This window comes from Falco cherrug, chromosome 10 (genome assembly GCF_023634085.1).
Source record: "Falco cherrug isolate bFalChe1 chromosome 10, bFalChe1.pri, whole genome shotgun sequence".
NCBI classification, from domain to species: Eukaryota; Metazoa; Chordata; class Aves; order Falconiformes; family Falconidae; genus Falco; species Falco cherrug.
Window position 1 is genome coordinate 17,003,266 of NC_073706.1, and position 13,979 is coordinate 17,017,244.

Consider the following 13,979-nt stretch of genomic DNA (forward strand, 5'->3'; position numbering starts at 1 on the left):
TACTTACAGGTGCTGTTCAAAGACTTCACCTGACCAGATCTGGTTTATTTTTCGCTAGCGTGCCTTGTCCAGGGAGGAATCGCTCTCCTCCTCCACCTTGGCTATCAGGGTCTCTCCTGAGAGCTGCAGGCATGTGTGTAGCAGCCCTGAGCAGATGAGAGCTCTAAATGCCATGGGCAGATCTAAGGGCAGCAACAGCTAACACTGGCAAACCACCCATTCCCCTTATGCAGGGTGATGAGCCTGGGATGGGGCTAGACACTTCATTGAGAGGGATCCTGGCCACCAGCTCTGGGAGCCCCCTGCTTTGCTGTCTGCTGCCAGCACGGACAGGCAGGCACTCCCAGTCTGTATTCCCAAAATCTTCATGCCTAGGACCCAAAGAGAGTTGCCAATGCTGCTGCTGTGTCAGCAAATGACATCAACCCCCAGATCTGTGGCTCAGGAGACACAAAGCTTCTTGTAAAGGGTGTTCAGGCTCTCTGAGACACCTTGCCCAAAGAGAGGAGGAGCTGGTCCAGCTGGCAGCCAGTCCCAATACAGCTACTAACATTAATACAAGCAAAAAGGCTCCCCAGTGGCCAGCAGTGCCCAGGGTGGGCTTTCCAGCCTCCCTGCTCCTGCCCTTTACTGCAAAGACACAAGAACTGAGGGTCCTGCAGCTACACCCAACCCCCAGTTTCATTTTACTGTTCTTGAGCAACGACACCACATATGGGTCATGCTGCTCAAAGAGAACACACAGGGTAAGCAAGTATGTCGAAATGGTCTTTGCTGTGTATAAATCCAAAGGGCTGCAGACAGCAGCAAACTCCAGGAACAGGTGATGGCTTCCGGTTTTACTGCCTGCTGCTCGCTCTTTCCCAAATCCAGTTCTCAGCAAGAAGATTCAGGATACAAGCATCAACACAGGCAAAACAAAAGGTTCTCCTATGAGAGCGCCAAATTGGAAGCAACCATCAGAAAACTGTATGGCTAAACAAAGCTGAGAGAGACCACTACAGACAGGATACACATTTCTTGGAGGACTTTAAGAGGAAAAAATTAAAGTCTTAAATCTGTCTCCTGATTTCAGAGCCCTTCCTTAGCTAGAGTCTGAATCACTGATATCCTGATAGACTAGCACTGCAGAGCCATGTCCTTATGGCAAATCAACAAGAACACCCTAGGTTTCTGCATATGATTCTGCAAGCCAGATATGGTACTGCCTTCCCTCTGCAAGAAACTCCGACCACTTTGTCAGGTAAAATAAAATATCTTGATGCCTCCTCTGCCCCCTCCTGCATTGTATTTGCAGTATGTGGACAGGCACCCAGCAGCCACATAGGACCTCCAAGCAAGGGAGATACAGTGGGCACCACAAATGCAAAACAAGACAGCCTCAGTGTGTCACTAGAAACACTGCTTTCCAACCACCAGACTTCAGCATCCCATTGAAGCATCAGCTCTCAGCAGAGGCCAAATGTGCAAATTGCAGTTGAAAAGGAGAACATTTCAGAAAGCTTGAAGCACGTGAGCACAGCAGACTAGAACAGAATCCACAAGTAGCTTCGCTTTAATATCACTACCAAACCAGTGGCACAATGAGGAAGGAACAGACTAGGAGCTCTGGGAACAACCACTCTGCTCAGCACAAGTGATAAAGGGAGACTAATTGGCCAAATCCTCAATCAGGTGTAAAGGTTCAGGGCTTTGGTGTACAACTTCATCAAACAAGATGGGCATGTTCACGCTGACATTCCAGGATGGACACAAGGCACACTGTGGGGTTTTGTACAGGTCACATTTCACAGACAACCCCTTTGCTTCTGCCACTCCTGGCAATAGTGAAACTGAGAATCTTCTCTCTCCGGCACACAAGCTTTGAAGGGTCTTTCCTGACGTAACTGCACAAAGTAGGGACCTTGGGGCCTTGTATGTAGGTTCTACTGTTATTATCAAAAGAAATAAAGAGGGATATGGCGAAGTAAGAGGCAGCAAAGCAGCCCAGGGAACAAAGGGAGAAAGAGAGCAAGCTTACAGTAGCAACAGGGAGGACAGAAAAGCAAATGGACAAAGTGCATGTGAAAGAATAGAGCCAAGGAGAGATATGCATACACGTGAGCAAGCAGGAACGTGCTGGAACACGTGAGTATGCATGCATACAGGAGGGGGCATGGAAACCCACATGGGCAGGTGCAGTAATTTGCAGCTCCAAGTCCTTCAGACCCACTGCATGTTTGCAGCCTTGCTCTGCTTCAGCAAGGGGCTCCCCCTAGAAAGCCCCAGCGCACATGCAGAACTCCTGTGACCTAATTCTCTCCATCCAGCACACAGCCCAACAGCCACTCGGCGCTGGTGACAGTGAAAGATCTTCACAACCAAAACAAATGGCAAGAAGCTGGCTCTGAGTACTCTCATCAGGAGTGGCCACCCCTTCCCCAGTGCTTGAGAGGAGAAGAACTGGCAGCACACACACACACACTCCCATGTTCCCACATGCAAACATGGCTTGCTTTGTCATCCTCACACCTCGTTCATTTGCATCCTGCTCTCTCTGCCACTACGCTGCAGACCCTTGCTGTCTCTCCCCTTATTCCCTGGGCTGTTCTGCTTCCTCTTCCCTCTTGATGCTCCCCTCTTGCTCATTTGATGACAATCACATTAGAATTCACATACATGGCCCCAAAGTCCCTTGTGTGTGCCCAAGCAGGTCCATCCAGAGCCCACCACCCCTAACCAAGCAGCCAGATGCAGAAGTGCTGAAATCCTGAATTGCACATGCACCCTTACTCCAGCCATGCTGTGCTATTCCCCTGGGTGTTGCCAGACCAGTCTCCAGGCTCCCACCACTTCTAACACCACAGGAGGTAAATATTGAACTGGCTGTCAACTGGGAGCACTGCTGCAATGCAAACACACACACTCTTTTGTGTCCTGTCCTCCAAATAACCACCTTTCTCAGGCTGCTGGGCTGGCAGCAGCCTCAGGCAGAGTCTGGGCCTCCAAAGCCAAGCAGTCTCCAGCCAAAAAGCCATTCTCGCCCATGCTGGGCTCGGAGCTGTACACATCTCTTGCCACTCACCACTCCCATCAGACCCCACAGTGAACCAACACCAAAACTCACACCTGAACATGCAGTCACTGTGCACTGTGTCATGATTCAAAATCAGAATAACAACACACAGCTGCCCCGAGCAGGGCTGATAGCAAACTTTTGAGAGGTTCAGGACTGAGCCAGACACAAGCACTGCATCTGTGCACTCCTCAGCCCACGGTGGGGTGCACCGAAAGCATTAGCTCATGAGACAGCTTCTCCTCATCTTAGTGCAGAGGCACAGACAGATCTTACACACAATACCATATAAAACATATAAACTTATCAAATGCTTGACGCACCAGCTAGAAAAGGAGAAAGAAAAATTGTCATTGCTATTTCTAAATATACTTGGGAGGCACCAGATAGCACAGTGATGGACTAGATATAAAAAAGATAGAGATGAGTCTCAGTACCAGCCTTTGATTGCTCACAAGGGAAACGCACGTGCTGCCTTGTGGAAGCCAGGGCCAGACATTGTGTCCTACCTCTGCCCAAGCCCAGCTCAGCTGTGGTTTAAAGAAAAGGCCTTCCAGCCTGGTGCTTCATGGTCCCTCCCTCTCATTTCTACTTCACAGCAGCTTTTCACAACCAGGACGGCGCTTGGTGTATGCAACAGACTCAGCTGCAGGATGTTCTGGGACAGCCTAAGGTTTGGAAAAGGCCTCCCTAGAAGCACCAAACCTGCCTGGTGTCTGTACCCAGGAGCTGAAGGGAGATACTCAGCAGCAGCCACAGAGCAGTCACAGGTCAGATCCTGTCCTGCCAGCTCCACCACTGTGGTGGACTGAGGCTAATTTACACCAGATGAGCTACCAACTCGCTGCACACATGCAGCCCTGCTCCATGAGGCTTGCTTTCCAGCACTCAGTTATCTCTCCAGCTTCTCACAACAGAAAAAACACATGCCTGGCAGCATCACAGGCAGTGGCATGCCTTTAAGTGTGCCTTTGCCATCAGATCAACAGGACAGAGGCCACATCTCTCACTGCACTGCCCAGGTCTAACAAGGGTCCTTTTACAAAGGGCACCAGGCACCCCAAAGGGGCATGCAATAAAAGGTGTTTAACAGTCCCTGTACTGAGTCTGGCTGGGACGGAGTTAATTTGCTTCATGGCAGCTTAGACAGTGCCGTGTTTTAGATTTGTGACCAAAACAATGCTGATAACACTAATGTTTTAGCTGTTGCCAAACAGTGTTTGCACAGTATCAAGGCTTTCTTTTTTCCACTATGCGATGCCCCAGTAACTAAATTGGGGGTGCACAAGAGGTTGGGAGGGGACACAACGAGGCAGAAGACCCAAATTAACCGGAGAGATATCCCATGCCGTCTAACATCATGCTCAGCAATAAAAAGGGACAGGAGGGAGCTCAGGTAGGTTAGCCACCTTTTGCTCAGAACTGGCTGGGCATCAATCTACCCAAGGAATGCACTGTGTGTTTGCCATTGTACCCCTTTTGTTTTCTTTCTGTCTTCTTCCACTTCTTCACATATGAAAACATTTTTATCTTGACCCCAAGTTTTCTTGCTTTTACTCTTCCTTTCCTCTTCCCCGCCCCACTTGGGAGAGAGGGAGTAAGCAAGCAGCTGTGTGGTACTCAGCTGCTTACCAGGGTTAACCCACGGCAGTCCCCAAACGCAGGGCAGCGCTGCTGCCAGCCGCACTCCTGCTGCGCAGGGGAAGGCAGACTGACCCTGTCCCCATGCATTCCCCAAGAAGCACCAGCCATGGCACAGTGAGAAGCTGCTGCTCTCCTTGCGCAACCCAACGCTTCAAGCCTCTCAGTCCTGTGATGTGAGCTCACAGCTCCTGTCCTGGAGCAGCCCAGCACCACCAGCTCACCCGGCTGCCATCACCTCCCAGTGAACCATGCCTCCCCGCCCCCCACAACTACCAAAGCACTTCTGCACCCTAGGTGCAAAACCAATTCAAGCCTGAACTGATGGTTCCAGCATCCTTCCCAGCCAAACATGAGTCTCCCCTTTGCACAAAAATGTAAACAGCTTTTTCAGACAAAAATCCATAAACGCTCACCTGTGGTTGCTACTCCAGCTGGGGGGAAGGTTCAGTACTTGCATTTCACTTCATGCCTCAATTGCTTTGTGGTACCAAGGAAAGGAGCAGCACCGTCTGCCAGCACAACAGTCAGTCCTCTGGGCAGGACTAACGATGTCAGACTTCACAACCACAGCTCCTGCTCACAAGCTCTTGTCTGCCTTAGCTAATCCATTACCAAGTCCTAGGCAAGGCAAAGCAAGGCCACGTCTACATCTGCAGGGTGAGCCACAGTCCCTGGTCTCCCATCCCACAGTCCGTGGAGGCTCACAGTCGCAGCCCCGGTCCATTGTGTGCCTGTAGCTTGCCCACTGCCCACACACCCAGCTGGCCAAGGCATGGGCATCAACCCACTACAGAGGCTGTTAACATGTCGCGCGGCCACCAGAAGAAGCTGGGCCAGATCACACACACACACACACCCCCCAGGGTCTGCTCGAGAGATGAACTCGGGTGGCAATGCAGAGAGGAGGGGTTTGGGAAGGACACGGTCACTTCTCAGCCTCAGTGAGACCAGCTGAACCATTGCCCGGTGGAGGATCCTGGTTCTCATCTCATCTCTCACAACACCTTTCAAATTAATCCGCTAATTGGCGTGCCAGGCTGTGCATACGAAGGAGGCTGCGTGGCTCCCTCTGCCGGCACGCGGCCCCAGCGGAGCCCCCCGCCCGCCCCCGCAGCCGGGGGAAGCCGGAGCCGGCCCGGGGCCGCCGGGGGAAGGGGCGCCGGCTCCCGCTGCAGCGCGGGTGAGCGTGCCCAACGAAGCTGCCTTCGGACCGCATCACCGGAGCGGGCTTTATGGCAAGAAAGTACCGTGGCCTTGGGGAACGGCCCGGGGGGGGGCTGCAGCAAGCGGGTGTTCAGCCGACTTTTAAAAGTTTAAACAGGAATGTAATTTCTTAAGGACTCTGCTGACACTCAGCTTATTCCAACCTGCCTGCTATCAAAAGGTTCAACTGTATTTTGTACGTGGGAAGGCAGCCAAGCTCGGAAAGCTGGTAAAGTCCAGCCGCTGAAGGAATCCCTCACCTCTACGTCCTCGACCTTCTAGACTACAGTGATAGGGGAAACAGATCCCCCTCCCACACATGTACAATACTGTCACCAACAGCCATGTGCCTTTTCAGAGCCATAACAGGGGAGAAAAAGCATTTTTCACATTGTTAAAAAATGGAATAGTGAAAATCCAAAAGATCCAAGGCCAAAGGTGACTGGGGGGGGGGGGGGGGGGGGGCAGTACCCCATTGCAGGTTAACAAGCTCATTTGCTCACTTTTATTGTGTACTCATCTCAAACTGCTCCTCTCTAGAGTCACAGGGTGCTGGCTGTGGAAAGGAGGAGGTGCTCTGAGCTTAGAGCCACTTTTAATGACAAGGATTACTGGAGAAACAGCATTTTGGGGATTTGGGATTCCAGGAAGCAGCTGCAGTAAGGAGCAGAGGGAGATAATCCCAGTGTGACAGACAGAGATGTGAGGAAGCTGGACTGGAGAAGGGAGCACAGCACCCCCAGGCACACACAAAAGCTACCGTCTTTGCACAAGGCATCCTGTACAGGGGAACAGCCATCCCACAGCAGAAAGAGGCTAACAGAACAAGGGCCTGGCCCAGGCCCCCCCAGCACCCTTCTGTTCTGGGATGGCCAGAACATGAGGGCTTCTAAGCCTCTGGAGTAGCCAATCCTCATCTGTCATTCCTGGCTCTGGCCCGTGTGGGGACTCAGACCCAGAGGAATGCTCTGCACTGCAGCCCGCCATCAGGAAGCCCAGGTTCTCCCAAGCCACCTGTGGGCAAGCAGCCAGCAAGGGGAAGCCAGGGTCTGCCAGAGCAGGCAGCAACAGGGCACTGAGGGGAGCAGACCCAGGTCTGGGGGCAGAGGGTATGTGCCTCAGGGTATCCAACTCCCATGCCTCTCGGGTGGGCATGGGGCCTCACACCCTCCATAAGCTCCCAAGTGCCAAACCACAGGTAAGGGCAGCAGTGGTCAAGGAGGATCAGTGACAGACAGGTGCCACATGCAGAAGCTGTGCTGAGTCCCCAGGTGTTGCTGTGCACAGCAGAGGGGAAAGGCTTCCCTCGCTGGCCCCACAAGCATGTGGCTGCAATGCATGGGAAGGACTGTGTGCCGTAAGGTACTGGATACAGCTCATCTGTAAGAATGAGTTCTCTCCTGCCAGATCAGTGTCAGGACTGTATCACGCACTCCTGCTCTGACTCCGTTTTGCAGTCAAAACCTCAGGGAAATGTTAGCTTACTAAAGCAGTGTTTAAATCCTGTGGGAGCTACTGTTTCCAAATGTCTCACGTCCTTGCTCTGCTAGGTGCGGACACCTTTCCCCATCCACGTGCACGCCCCTGCCTGCCTGTACCCACACTCATACATAGGCTAGAAGGCAGAGCTAGAAGGAGTTCCAAGCTCTTGAGGCCCCATTTATTGCCCAAGATGTTTCTATGGCGACTCCCTTCACATCCTGTCGTGGGCTGCAAAAAGCTTCTGGCCATCCACAGCTTCAGGTGAGTTGAGGTCCTCAAGCTTCAAGTCACCTGCAGTTGTTAATGCCACCAGCTGCAGTTAAGAAGAGATTAACAAAACCCCACGTGAAGCGGCCGCGGTGAGTGAGGCAATGTCAGCAAGAGGAGTGATTCCCTGTTTCCTTTCCTTTGGTGTTCTCAGGAGTACTGTAGCAGGGAGGAGCAACAAAGAGGGGTAGGGAGTATATGCAAAAGGGTGCTGGACAAACAGTTCTGCTTTCGTGGTACCCTGGAAGGGCTTCCCAGCCAGCAAGGCTCACACATCTGTTGTAGCCAGAGCACAGGACCACTTCACCCTGTGCAGTGGCTCGCCCTGACACACTGCTTTCCAAGCCAGGGGGCAGGATGCTCTCAGCTCTGCTTGGTAAGTGCCTGGCTAAACACTTCTACAGGGCAGCCATGGATCTGCGGCTGCTGCTGTCAAACACCAGGCCCAGCATCACCTCCATTGCACCCACAGCTCCCGTCATCAGCTAGTCAGGGCCAAATTCAGCACAGGTGACAGCAGTGACAGGACACGTGAGACGGGCATGGTTGCTCTGTTTGTGGAGCAGGCCCTGCGCACAACAGTTTGATAGTAGTGTTAACAGGCACTTTGCCCAGAGTCTCAGTCCTGCAATGCAGGAGCTAAGGCACAGCTCTCTCACGACAGATCCGAAATTACGAAGCGTAGCTCCGAGTCAAAAGTGAATGAACTCTGCTGGGCTTATTCTTCCAGGCTCGTTGATGGCACTGCCAGAGCCAGAGTAAGGGGCAAGGAAGTGAGTAAAAGCAGGGGCAGCAGCCTGGGGCACAGCACGCAGAGAGGAGGTAGTGCAGATCTCCCACAGGCAAGAGAAGGGCAGGACTGAAAATCCAGAGAAGTGCTACCATTTGGTGAAAAATTGTCATTATGTTTAAATAAGTATTATAACCTTGACTTGCGTTTAGTGATCTGTCCTGTGTTTAGTGAGATGGGGCACTCAGCAGAAAGGAGACACTTTCTGAAAAGCACCTTGATTTTCAGTGCTGCTTGTACATTTAGCAGCAGTGGATGATCCAGCACAAACCCGGCTCTTGCTCGCTGCCTTGCCTATGCCCAAGGGCGCACTTATCCCTGCTCTCCAGAAGAGCAAGGCAGGGGTCTCAGTTTAGCAGGGTCTGTCCTCCACCTTTTGCTCAAAGAGGTCTTACAGAACCTCTGGGGAGAAGTGCCTGGTGGCACCAGGGCTGCCTCTATCCCCAGCGGGTACCAGTGCCCACGCTTCCTGCACTGGGGCAGCGGCGGCGTGGCTAGGGCAGCTCAGTGAGGAGGTGGCAGAGCAGGCACCCTGAAACCCAAAGTTTGAAGGTAACAGCCATGCCCAGCCCGCCAAGGCAGAGGCAGCCCCAGACCAACCCATGTACTGTCAACGGCCCCTCCTCATGCTCCCACCTCCTAGTAGTGTCCTGTATCCCTGTTTGCTTTACCTGCACCAGGTAATGTTAAGAGCAAAGGGAGCTCTGCAGGTGCAGCAGGCTCCACACCCCGCTGCCAGCTACCACATGCCAGTGCCCACAGTGTCCCACAGGCCCTCAAAGGGAAAAAGAGAAGGTACCGTAACGGTGTCAAAGAGCTGGAGACATCCATTTGTAGGGAGAACTCACACCATGCTGCAAGAGGATCAGAGGAACAGCACCACCAAGAAGATGACCCACAGCTTCTGTAGGAAAAGAAAGAACCTACACCCTCTGCAGGCACCCCGGCCAGCCTTGTGGGATTGTGTAAAGCAGAGACTGCTGAAGAAGATGTCCACTTTCACAGCCCAGACATTGCACTGTAGAATCAGCACTAAAGTACCATCCAACAACCCTTCCCCAACAGGATAACACAGATCTAGCTCCACTCAGCTGTGGCACAAAGACAATGACAAGAAAGAAAAATGAAGGAGGCACAGAGCCAGACTAAAGTAAAGTCTGGGCTAGTCTCTGAAAACAGGGTTGTTGCAAAGGGTAAGACTGAAAATTACTGTAATGTGCTGTATTCCTTTTATGGACTTTGAAAATAATAAAAAGTGATCATTAAATGAAAAAGAAATTGTGAACTGGGAGGATGGGTCTCTGCGGCAGCTACTGGCAGGAATAGAGACCCCCCTCCACTGACCCCTCCTCAGCTTTCTGAAGCAGAAACTAACCCACAAACTGGATGCAACTGCATATACAGATGATGCTGAGCAGTTAGTGGGCACTCGACCCATGCTAGGTGAATGGGTGAGTCCCAGTCTAAACCGCTGAAATGAGCTCCCCATATACCAGGGCTGCATGGGGGCCGGGAAGGTGGACAGGCAGAAAGTTGCTGCCCAAACCCAGCCACGAAGACCCAGCTTTTCTGCAGGGGTGGAGCAGGGACTGTGCTTCACAAGCAGCATGGCTCACAGGAACACTCAGGCATGAGCCCTGCACATGCTAGAGCAACCAAATCCAAGCGGCAGAGCTCTGCACCCTCACTCGCAGCCCAGGGCACAACCACACACACGCATCACCCAAAGACAAGGTAAAATGGGGGCAGCCCTGCCAGCTGTGGACAGCAAAGGTGCCAAGGGTGCAGGGCAGGATGCTCACAGGGCTACAAATGGTCTGAGGCACATCCCTCCCCTTCAGCCACCTTTCCCTGCAAAGAAATGCCATGGAATAGACTGGTGGTAGAGACAAAAGTGAACAGGAAGGCATTGTACACCGTGACCACCTACCAGCTCAGGCAAGGAATGTTGTTGGGACTCATACCCACCTAATCTTTACATGTAATTTTTCAAAAAAGCAGATCCCTCAAAATGGCCTGTGCCTCAGGATATATATGGATTTATCTGCAGAGCAGTGTCATTGCTTGGAAACCCAAACACAGTTGCATAACCACATGGTTAACAGATACCAACACAAATTCATGCATGGTTGTATTCTTACACACAAATGCTATTTAGCGACATGACGTCAAAAGAACACAAGTATGACCACACTATTTCTTCTTCAATCTGTTTTTCTTTACTTTTCAAATACAGGCTTTCAAAATATAAAAAAATAATTATTTGAAAAATATGTACTTGTACTTTCAAATCCCACGTAAAGTCCAGTTTTGTTTCAAAGCTTCTGTGAGCAATCTAATCCTTCAAAAGAAATAAAGTCCATGGGTAGCAAAAGGGGTTTCAAACAAACAAACAAACAAACAAACAAACATTCCTCACAATATTTGCAACCAAATTTTACTATCGTGGGTGGGCTAGAGATTAGGAGCACAAAAGTAAAATTTGCTAGGAAAAAAGCCTGCTAGCTCAATAACATTTTCAAAGTGCAAAAAATACACAACAAACAGTAAATTATGACCCTATTCTGAGACTCCTTACACACAAGCAAGGAACTATGGATTTTTCAAATATGGTATTGCATTTTCAATCATGAAAATATTATTTGATACAGAGCTAGGAAAAACAGGATTTTGACTGTTATTTTTAACCTACCAACAGTCTTTTTTTTTTTTTTTTGAGACCTGCCAGCTTCTTTTGAGGAGTTTTAAAATTGACCTTGTTTCAGTAGCCACTTCTCTGTCCTAGGTATGAAATCACCATATCGTATTATGAAGTGTCAATGCACCAAAAAAGCAAAGGGCATTTTCTTTCTTTTTTTTCTTCTTTTTTTTTTTTTTTTTTGGCAGGAACAAAGCTGGCTCTTTTACCTATGAAACAGCACATACCTTTTCTTTCATAAGCCCATCAATTTCAACATTGTATTATTCAGCAACCAGCATTTCATACAGAGACCAAACCTCACTTGCTCTGACCCCTACCTCACTGGAGCAGAGAGATGTACATGATACAAAAGTCAGTACAGAATCTGGGCTGGCTTATTCAGATTTCAGTGGGCTCTACCCTGTGCTACACTCAGAGTACTGCCAACATTTTCAGAGATTTCATCAAGGAGCAGCAAAACCAGCCTTTGGCCTTGAACACAAACACACAATCACTACAGGAAAACAGTTTCAGATTCTTGTTTCTATTTCCCCCTGCTATGTGATACCCAAAGCCACAGAAGCTAGCTATTTTCAGCATTTGAAAACTGATGTATCCGAATCATAATCTCCAACCCCGATAACTGTTTGCTGCAAATACTCCTTACCCAGTGCTCCTGAAAGAGGTGGAGAGCATCCACCAGTCTCAAAAGGGAAAACCTGGCAGACCCCACGCTCCAAGCCAGGCACAAGACCTCAAAGTACAGAGACTGCAGACTTCAGCCATTCTCTGGACGTTAGGTACCCTGAAGAGGTAGAAACAGGTCCCAAAGAAACAGCCATCATCTGAGCTTTCCATGGAGGCATGCAAGACAATGGTATTGGCTGTTGTTGCAACGTGTGGTATTATAAGGGCACAGTACCTGCCTAGTAGCAAGGACAGAGAGGGACATCTCCCCATTTATTTCCTCAGGCCATGCAAGCAAGCTCTGAAGAACCAAAGCTCTGGTGGAGCCATCCTTCTAAGCCGTCTTTGGTCCAGAGGCTTCCCCGAGATGCACTGCACTGCCTTAGGTAGTAACGTCTGAACTCTTGAGCCTGCCTCCCCTTGCTGCTATCTACACCTTCATCCCTGTAACCGGTCTTGTTCAGGCACAAAACAAGAGGAAAACGCAACAGATCTCCCCAGATTGTAAGGGATGGCACAACTGTCAGAAACCGAACAAAAAAAAGAGACCACAGGCGTCTACTGCATCCCTCCTTCCTCTGCTGGCACTGCGAGCGACCGCCGGAGCCCGGCTGCCACAGGATGCGCTCCCAAGAGGCTCAGCCGGGCACACCTGGCGCGGCAGCCCGGGGCCTGGGCGAGCGGCTGGAGCCGGGCACGCAGGAGGAGCAGAGGTGGCTGCAGCACTTGCTCCCAGAAGGCCTGTGCGCAGCCGTTTGGGAACCACATTTTAAATGAGGAAAGTGCTAGTTTTAGCCCAGTTATTTTTAGTTTGTTGTTAGAAAAATATGGCTCTGTAAAGAGAAATGTCCCCCTGCCTGCTGAGAGGACCCGGAGAGCACTCCTCAGGCATCTCGGCTGCACGTCCATACACATCCCCAGGCAAAGCCCCTGTGGGAACCGGCACGCAGGGCTACGGTCTCAGTTAGAAAAACGGGGGAAGGTAGCTCCTGGGTAGGAAGGAGCCCAAAGAGGACGTTTTAAGATACCATCGGTTTAAAAAAGAACTGCAGCTCCTCAAGCACCCAAGCGCTTTCGTTGAAGGGTATGCCGAACCCCGCTGCTGACAGAGCCGGCGCTGGAGCCCGGGGTCCGCGGGCGGAGCGCCCCGGCAGCCCCCCCAGAGGGCCGCCAGCTCCCCGGTCCCGCCCGCCCTCCCACGCTGGGGCGGCCCAGCGCCGCCACCCCGATCCCGGGGCGCCCCGGGGTGCCGGCGTGGTGCGGCCGCGGCCGGAGCCCGCGGTGCCGGGGCGGCGGGGGCAGAGCCGAGCCCGCACTCACCTGCGGGGAGCGCCCGCCGCAGCCCCGCCGAGCGGCCGCAAAGTTTGTGGAGCGGCGAGAGACGGCGAAGTTGGGCTCCCCCGCGGTGCCCGCCCGCCGCCCGCCGAAACGAGCTGCGCCCGGCGAGCCGTGCCGAGCCGAGCCCAGCCCTGCCGTGCCGAGCCGTGCCGTGCCGAGCCCAGCCGTGCCCGCCGCCCGCGCCGGTTCTTACCTGGGGCGGCGGCCGCGGCGGCTCCCCCGCGCCGGGCGCTTGGCCTCCCGCGGCATCCTGCGCGGCGCGGCGGAGCGCCCCGCCAGCCCGGCCCGCAGCCCCGGCAGCCCCGACCGGCGGCGGCGAGCGGAGCCGGCTGCTGGCACCGGGCGGGCACGGCGCGAGGCGGGGCGCGGGCGGCGGGTGTGTGGCTGGGGATGCATGTGCGGCGAGAGCCGCCTTCCTCCCCCTCGCTCCCTTCCTTCCCTCCTTCCCCGCCAGCCCAGCCCAGCCCAGCCCAGCCTCTGCTGGAGACTCTGAGAATGCAGCGCCGGGTCCCCGCCCGGGACCGGCCCCGGGCAGCCCGCCCTGGGGGCCTCCCCGAGAAACCGGCCGCGGGGATCCCGGCGCGGGAACCAGCCCGCTCCCTGCCTCGGGCCCCGGCTCCGGGGCCTGCCCCCCCACCCCCGGGACCCCCAGCGCGGGCCCTCTCCCCCGCCCGGCCGTGCCAGCCAGCCCTACGGCGCCCCCGCCCCGCGCCACCGCTGGCCCCGCTGCCGTGCCCGCCCCGGGACCGATGGGAACGGCCGGGGCCACCCCGGAGGCAGGGAGCGAGCCCCCGTGCCGGCGGCACAGCGAGCCCCCCCGGCCTCAGGCCTGG

The 13,979-nt window shown here is 53.3% G+C and overlaps 1 protein-coding gene across 3 annotated transcripts in view; it reads right to left on the reverse strand.

The window, feature by feature from the left end:
• CDH22 (cadherin 22) overlaps positions 1-13,587 on the reverse strand; it is an 86,032-nt gene extending 72,445 nt beyond the window's left edge. For all 3 annotated transcript variants that reach the window (XM_055722923.1, XM_055722922.1, XM_055722924.1), the window contains exon 1: positions 13,340-13,587. The gene's annotated coding sequence lies outside the window, so the exon portion shown is untranslated. The remainder of the gene's footprint in view (positions 1-13,339) is intronic.
• Between the last annotated feature and the right edge of the window lie 392 nt (positions 13,588-13,979).